This window comes from Mobula birostris, chromosome 10 (genome assembly GCF_030028105.1).
Source record: "Mobula birostris isolate sMobBir1 chromosome 10, sMobBir1.hap1, whole genome shotgun sequence".
Lineage (NCBI taxonomy): Eukaryota > Metazoa > Chordata > Chondrichthyes > Myliobatiformes > Myliobatidae > Mobula > Mobula birostris.
The window spans coordinates 133,674,277-133,682,755 of NC_092379.1; the positions used below are offsets into that span (position 1 = coordinate 133,674,277).

At 42.2% G+C, this 8,479-nt stretch overlaps 1 protein-coding gene across 1 annotated transcript in view; it reads right to left on the minus strand.

The window, feature by feature from the left end:
- Positions 1-1,560: 1,560 nt before the first annotated feature.
- Positions 1,561-8,479, minus strand: part of LOC140204360 (mitogen-activated protein kinase kinase kinase kinase 4) — a 356,637-nt gene continuing 349,718 nt past the window's right edge. The window contains exon 30 of the mRNA XM_072271038.1: positions 1,561-8,479. This exon is cut by the window's right edge and continues 5,916 nt beyond it. The gene's annotated coding sequence lies outside the window, so the exon portion shown is untranslated.

The following is an 8,479-nucleotide window of genomic DNA, read 5'->3' on the forward strand; positions in this document are numbered from 1 at the left end:
AAGATCTTTAAATCATCCTTGGAGACAGGTGAGGTACCGGAGGATTGGGGGATAGCCAATGTTGATCCACTGCTTAAGAAAGGCTCTAAACATAAACCAGGAAATTATAGGCCAATAACTCTGACATCAGTTGTAGGAAACTTATTGGAAGGTTTCTTAAGGGACCTGATAAATGAGTATTTGGATAGACATGGACTGATTAGGGATAGTCAATGTGACTTTCTGTGTGGTAGGTCATGTCTAACTAATCCTATAGGGATTTTCGAAAAAGTTACGAGGAAAGTTGATAAAGGCAAGGTAAGTTGTTCACATGAACTTCAGCAAGGCATATGACAAGGTCTCCAATGGAAGGTTGGTGAAGGAAGTTCGGTCACTCAGCATTAAGATGATATAGTAAATCGAATTGGACATTGGCTTTGTGAGAAAAGCCAGAGAGTGGTAGTAGATGGTTGCCTCTCTGATTGGAGGCCTGTGTCTAGTGGAGTGCCGCAGGGATCGGTACTCGGTTTGTTGTTGTTTGTCATCTATTATCAGTGATCTGGATGATAATGTGGTTAAGTGGATCAGCAAATTTGCAGAAGACATCAAGATTGGGGGTGCATTGGACAGCAAGGAAAACTACCAGAGCTTGTAGCGGGATTTAGACCAACTGGAAAAATTAGCTGAAAAATAGCAGGTGGAACTTAATGCAGACAAGTGCGAGGTGTTTTACTTCAGTAGGATCAACCAGTGTAGTCTTACACAGTGAATGGTGAAAGAGTGCAGAGAAAATTGTTGGGTCTAGAGGACCTGAGTTATAAGGAAAGATTGAATAGGTTAGCACTGTATTCTTTAGAACATAGAAGATTGAGATTTGATAGAGGCATACAAAATTATGAGGGGTATAGATAGGGTAAATGCAAGCAGGCTTTTTGCACAGAGATTGGGTGGAACTACTACTAGGGGTCATGGGTTAAGGGTGAAAGGGTAAAGTTTAAGGGGAACACGAGGGCAAACTTCACTCACAGGGTCGCAAGTACGTGAAACGAGCTGTCAGCTCAAGTGGTGCATGCCAGCTTGATTTCAATGTTTAAGAGAAGTTTGGATAGGTATGTGGATGGTAGGGTATGGAGGGTGATGGTCCCAGTGCAGGTTGATGGGAGTAGGCGGTTTAAATGCTTTGGCACAGATTTGATGGGCTGAAGGACCTGTTTCTGTGCTATACTTTTCTACGATTCTATGACTCTCGGCACTGAACTCCTCCAGCCTTTTGAGTGTTGCCCCAGATTCCAGCATCCGCAGTCTTGTATATCTCCAGTAAATTATGTTTGTCGGGTTTTCCACAGAAAACTATGTTCTCATGGTTAAAATTATGAATGAATGAATGATTGGCAACCTTGGATGCACAAGGAACCAGAACTTGGCAGAAAACATTGAATAAGGAATCAACCAAGTGGCTGCTGGTAATCGTTGTCATGGAAACTAATATCCCTGGACAAGAAACAAGGTTTTGCAAATTCAAGTCAACAGATATTATGGTCAAACACAGAAAAACTTAATTCAACAAATTTTATTGATATTTGTAACATTTTTAATCACATTTAGAACATTTGTTAAAATGCAATTTAAAACAAAATCCATCCATGTTGATTGATTAATTCTCAAGTAATCACAGGCCTTAAAAATCCTGGGCTGAAAAGATAAAAGTGAACTCAAATAGTATTTAACACAAATGATTCTGCAGGTGTGGAAATCTTGAATGACCCATACAAAATGCTGGAGGGACTCAGCTGGTCAGGCAGACTCTATGGAGGGAATAAACAGAATAAATGGAAGGGCCTCAGCCCGAAACATATACTGTTTATTCTCATCTATAGATGCTGCCTGACTGTCTGAATTCTTCCCAATAATGCTGCATTCAGAGAAGACTGTAATGTTCAGTCTTCAGAGTGGGACATGAACGAGACTTCCATCCTTCTCCCACATGTTCATGCTGTGTTTCTAGGGCTGGAGAGTGTCGGGAATGGGGGTGCTCAGGCATAGTGGATTGTTCATCCATTTCTGCTTATAAAATGCTTCAGTGCAAGTCTCAGAATGACTGAGCTGTCCGTTCGATTTTTTTTCTGAAGGCTTAAACCCGTCGCCAAAGTACAGTTAGTTGACCCTGGCAGGGGAATGGTGGGAGAGGAGAAAAGACCTTTCTTATGTGATAGATTGAGTCGGAACCAGAGAATCATTCCTGCACTCATGATCAGCCCCAGTCACTGAGAGAGAAAACTTGAGCAGGGGTAGGCCTGAGGCCCCTAGTTCACCATAAGCAGTGTAAACCATTTAGCCCCCAGGCTTGTTCCACTAATAAATATGATCCTTCTCATTTCAGCACAACTTGCCTGCACTTGTCGTGATTATTTAGTTAGAGATTCAGAATGGTAACAGGCCCTTCCAGCCCAATGAGCCCACACTGCCCTATATAACTCTCATGACTACTAACCCGCTAACCCATACATCTTTGGAATGTGGGAGGAAACCCAGGCAGTCACCGGGAGGTTGTACAAACACCTTACAGACAGCAGTGCAATTGAATCCAGATTACTGTTGCTGTAATAGCTTTACTCTAACTGCTACGTCATCATGTTACCCCAACGTTTCCCTTGGTTTCTATCTGAACCACCACCTTTCATCCACTTTCCCATCCAAACTCATATTTGGAATCCTTAAGTGGATAAAAATCAATTGAACTCAATGATGTCCACTGAGACTGGAAAGTCTAAAGATTGATTGCCCTCTGAGTAAAGGAATTGCTGCTTACTGCTGGCTGATCTCCTAATGTAAAGAAAAGATCTCCAGGATTACACTCTCCATCCAAAGGACACAGACTCAGTCAGACTCTCTCAGAATTCTTTGTTTTAATAAAACATCTCTTGCTCTTTCGATCTTTGGTTTGAGACAATCTCATCTCATTGCTCAATCCTCTCATCCCAGGAATGATTTGCCTCTGAGGCAACTCATCTTTGCCAAGTGGGACTGCGGCAAGTCCTCATGTCACTTAACACTGGGTGTTAAAGTCTATTTGAGCAATATAAACACAAGAAATCCTGCAGATGCTGGAAGTCTTCGGTATCACACACAAAATTCTGGAGGAACTCAGCAAGTCAAACGGCATCTGTGGAGGGGCATAAACTGTCGATGCTTCAGGCCGAGAAATGTCGCTTGATGTAGGGCCTCAGCCTGAAACATTGACTGCTTATTCTTATCCATAGGTAAAGATTAGCTTTATTTGTCAAGTGCACATTGAAACATCAAATGTACAGTTGTCTTGCATCAAACCTAATCATCACGGATTGTGCTGGTCAGCCTGAAGTGCCACTGTCATAGCATGCCCACAACTCACCATCCCTAATTGTACATCTTTGGAATGTGGGAGGAATCCAGAGGAGACCCACATAGTCATGGGAAGAACGTACAGCCTCCTTACAGGCAGTGGCGGGATTTGAAACCCCACCAATCTTACAGCTGGTACTGTAAAGTTTTGCACTTACCGCTACACTACTGTGCTGCCTGACTTGCTGTGTTCCTCCAGTATTTTATATTTGAACAATGTTGGCTCTGAAATTAGAGGTGGGACAATATTTCATACAAAAAATCCCTATTTCCTCAACTGTTAAATGTAGGCATCAATCTTTAAATTGTAATAATTTATGTCTTTACTAAAATACCATTTAATGATTCATTATTGATACAATGGACACAATATTCAACCATTTCATATAACTGGCCTTTCCTGCACATTTCAGAAATGGCCATTTCTGTTGTAAGATCACCTGTCACATGAACTCAATTTTTCTTTTCCTATGGATGCTGCCTGAGCTGCTGAGTTTTCCAGCATTCACTGAGAGTGCAGATACCCACATTTCTCGCATTCCCAATGTTGCAGATGCTCTCCAAAGCCCTCACTCATCTCCTTCGACCACTACCTGTTCCAGACAGATCAGCTGGGAATTGATAGAACATAAGAACAACACAGAACAGGAACAGCCTTTTGGCCCACAACGTCTATGCCAAGCTGCACACCTGCCTGCATGTGGTCTACATCTCTCTATCCCCTACGTGTTCATATCCTTGTCTAAATGCTAAATGTAGCTATCATATCTACTTTGACCACTTCCTCTGACAGTTACCAGAGCGGTACCTACCACTCTCTGTGTTAAAAAACTTGCCTCACAAATCCACTTTGAATTTTGCCCTTCTCAGCTTAAAACCATGCCCATTAATATTTGACATTTCCATTCTGGGAAAGAAGACTTTGATGATTCTTGCTCTCTATACCTCTCATTGAATTTGACCACTGGAGATTCAAGTTGAAGTTCAACCATACATAATTACCCATGAATACAGCCAAACGAAACAACATTACTCCGGGCTAAAGGTGCAAAACACAGTATCAACAGCCACACACAAGACACGTAGAACATATATGATAGCAAGCACATACAAAATATCAGAAAAATGCAGTCACAAAAAGAAAATAATTGGGTAGGTGAGGGGTTAGGGCTTTCGTCAAGGAATTTTGGGGTTGGTTATTCTGGATGTTGGGGAGTCAGGGCTGAGAAGATTGGGTGGGTTCTTGGTTTTCCTAGTCAGGGCAATTCAGGTTCAGGCCAAGGATAACAGAGTAGATCAGTGTCTGTGCTAACTAGGGATGCATTTGCAAGTGAAGCTGATGGATACATGGTTTCAGAACTATAGCGGTTTGCCAGTTGATGGAAGTAAGTAATGATATGAGGCTGAATAGGATTCCATTTCCTTACAGTGCAATGATTGACCAGAGAACGACCAATGGTTGTCACCTCTTGAGCCTCAGAGAAAATTGTTGAACTTGTAAATGTAACTCATGTCAGGAAGAGCCTGGTCGAATTTTAAAGTGACATCATATGACCCAGAAGAATTTGTTCCATTCTGGGACCGACCACATTCAGTCACATGTTGGTGTACACTCAAATTTCTGTGCAAATAGAAAATAAAGAGGCATGCATCATAGTCATAGTTAGGGAAAAAAGGTTCCTCAAAACCCTTTTGTATTTTGCCAAATTCCAGAGTTCTACAATGGAGATAATTGAAAGTGTTAAACTGAGGAATGGACAATTTCTTGGACTTTCAGTAATTGTCCCTTTTCCAATTTACCATTCCCCATTCCAGTTTTCTTCCCTCACCTTATCTCCTCTCCTGCCGATCACCTCCCTCTGGTGCTCTTTTTCCTTCCCTTTCTTCCATGGTCTTCCACCTTCTCCTATCAGATTCTCCTTCTCCAGCTCTTTATCACTTTCAGCAATTTAATTCCCAACTCTTTACCTCACCCCTCCCCCTTCTCACTTTCACTTACCACCTACCACATTGTGCTACTTCCTCCCCTCCTCCCAGCTTCATACTCTGACTTCTCATCTTTTTTTACAGTCCTGATGAAGGGTCTCAGCCCAAAATGTTGATTATTCGTTGCTTTCCATTGATGCTGCCTGACCTGCTGAGTTCCTTCAGCAATTTGTGTGTGTTGATATGTACAACAGATGTCTTGATCATTATCGCCCATTTTGCGCTAACACCCAGTCAACACACAAGAGATTCTGCAAATGCTGGAAATCCAGAGCAACACAGAAAATGCTGGAGGAACTCAACAAGTCAGGCAGCATCTATGAGAGGTATAAACAGTCAACATTTTGGGCTGAGAGCCTTCATCAGGACTGAAAACTGATGGTATGAACATTGATTTCACTAACTTCCAGTATTTTTCCTTTTCCCTATTCACTCATCTCTTCTCCTCACCTGTCTATTAGCTTCCTCCAGTGTCCCTCCTCCTTCCCTTTCTCCAATGGTCCACTCTCCTCTCCTATATTATGAAGGATCCCACCCACACCACTCATGAACTGTTTGTCCCACTCCAATCATAATCCACGACAGGATGATCAGACTCAAAAACAGTTACTTTCCACAAGCAGTAAGGCTGATCAATACCTCCACCCTATAACCCACCCTTCCACATTCCCACTACCAGTACCTTATCAATACCTGTCAGAGTCATTTTATGTACAGACCATCCTGTGCTGAGCATGATAGTCTGAACATACAATCAACCTATGTATAAAAGCTATCTTTTGTATTTCTATTTATTGTTTTTTATTGTGTCCTGTTCCTTATTGTGTTTTTTTTTTGTACTGCCTCATATCCAGTGTAACAATTATTTCATTCTCCTTTACACTCTAACAATCTTAAACAATCGAATTCCTTCTTCTTCAGCCCTTTACCTTTTCCAGGTTGATAGGTTCTTGATTAGTCAGGTCATCAAAAGTTACAGGAAGAAGGCAGGAGAATAGGGTTGAGAGGGATAATAAATCAGCCATGTTGAGATGGCGGAGCAGACTCAATGGGCCGAATAGCCTAAATGCTCCTCTGTCTTATGGTCATATTTATTGACTATTGTCATCCTATTAGAGAAAAAAATGTAGCCTCAAACCTGATGCCATGAGTATCAATTTTTCTAACGTCCAGTAATTTCCAATCCCCCAACTTCTCTCTTTTTCCATTTCCCATTCTGTCTCTCCTCTCACCCCTTCTCCTCGCCTGCCCATCACCTCCCTCTGGTGACCCGCCTCCTTCTCTTTCTCCCATAGTCCACTGTTCTGTCCTATCAGATTCCTCTTTCTTCAGCATTTATCTCTTCCACCTACCACATCTCAGCTTCTCACTTCTTCCTCCTTACCCCACCTTCTTATTCTGGATTCTTTCCTCTTCCTTTCCAGTCCTGATGAAGGGTCTCAGACCAATACTTCAACTGTTTATTCCTCTCCATAGATGCTGCCTGACCTGCTGAGTTCCTCCAACATTTTGTGTTTGTCACTCAGTCCCTCTCCCTCTTACAGCAGTGACTGCAAACTGAGTTTACTCAGAGCAAAAGGCTACAACAGCCTTTTCTCAGTCACCCCACACCACTCTGGAAATTCGACGAGGCACTTCTTAGATTGATCTGTCCTCACTAGAGTGATGTGAATCTCCTGTCAGGGCAAATTTGTCAACGTGATTTTCCATCTGACATTCCATTTTGTGAATTTGTTCTGGGGGATTTCATCTTTGATTATATCTGGCATGAATGTGTCAGAGGGAGTTATAGAGCCACGCAGGATAGAAATAGGCCGCATCTGCATCAACTATCATCTACATAAATCAGATTAATGTTTCATAATATGATGACCTTTTGTAAGCTAGATCATATACAGTCAGTGGCCATTTTATTAGATACACCTGTACATCTGCTCACTAATGCAAATATATAATCAGCTAATCATGTGGCGGCAACTCAATGTATAAAAGCATGCAGACATGGTCAAGGGGTTCAGTTGTTGTTCAGATCAAACTTCTGAATGGGGAAGAAACTTGATCTAAGTGACTTTGGGATTATTGTTGATAGCAGGCGGGGTGGTTTGAGTATCTTAGACACTGCTGATCTCCTGGGATTTTCATGTACAACTGTCTCTAGAGTTTGCAGAGAGTGGTGCAAAAAAAAAAAAAAATTCCTATGAGTGGCAGTTCTGTGGGCAAAATGCCTTGTTAATGAGAGAGGTCAGAGGAGAATGGCCAGGCTAGTTCAAACTGACAGGAAGGCAACAGTAACTCAAATAACCACGTGTTACACCAGTAATGTGCAGAAGAGCAACTCTGAATGCACAGCATGTTGAACTTTGAAGTGGATGGGCTACAGCAGCAGCAGACCATGAACATACACTCAGTGGCCACTTTACTAGGTACAGGAGGTACCTTAAATCTCATCCATCAGTGTGCACCAGATTGTTAGGGTGAGATGAAGGCCAGTCATGAAAATGTGGGTAACCTCTTTCCTTTGTTCAACCTCAAAACAGTGCTATGGGAACGTTTAGCTTCCCTTGCGAGTCCAGCAGTTGTCACTTTCATGCTTTGTCTGAGAGACTGGCTCAGAGCCCTGGATGGGGCACTGGTAGGCCAGGTTAGAGTTTGTATTCCAGCCCGTGACATGGCCTTTGAATGGATACAGCTGGATTTCTGGGTGAGAGGGAGCTGGCCACTGAACCACAGCTGGGAACAGGAAGGAATTAGAAAGACACAGACGTGGAACCATGGACAACATTGGATACTGACTGCAGCCCAAAAGCAGGAGTCGAACCAGCAGTTTTCACACTAAGTTTCACATGTATACAACAATTTGCCCTTCTTCATCAATCAACCAGACAAATATTCCTTTATTCCCTGCAGTTGGTGTTCAGAAGATTGATGGAATTGACCTCTCTAGGTCTGAGTGTTAATAGAAGGTGGAGTAAAATAAAGCCATGTGGTCAATTTAGTACTTCTTTTAGACTTCAAATCTCTTTGAAAAGATTACCTTTGTAGACTGAACTTTCTTGCTCCTTCTATTCCATATTATTTCATTTCTTCACCTTTCTCTTTTGCTTTTCACTCGTGGCTTATCTTCCCATCCCTG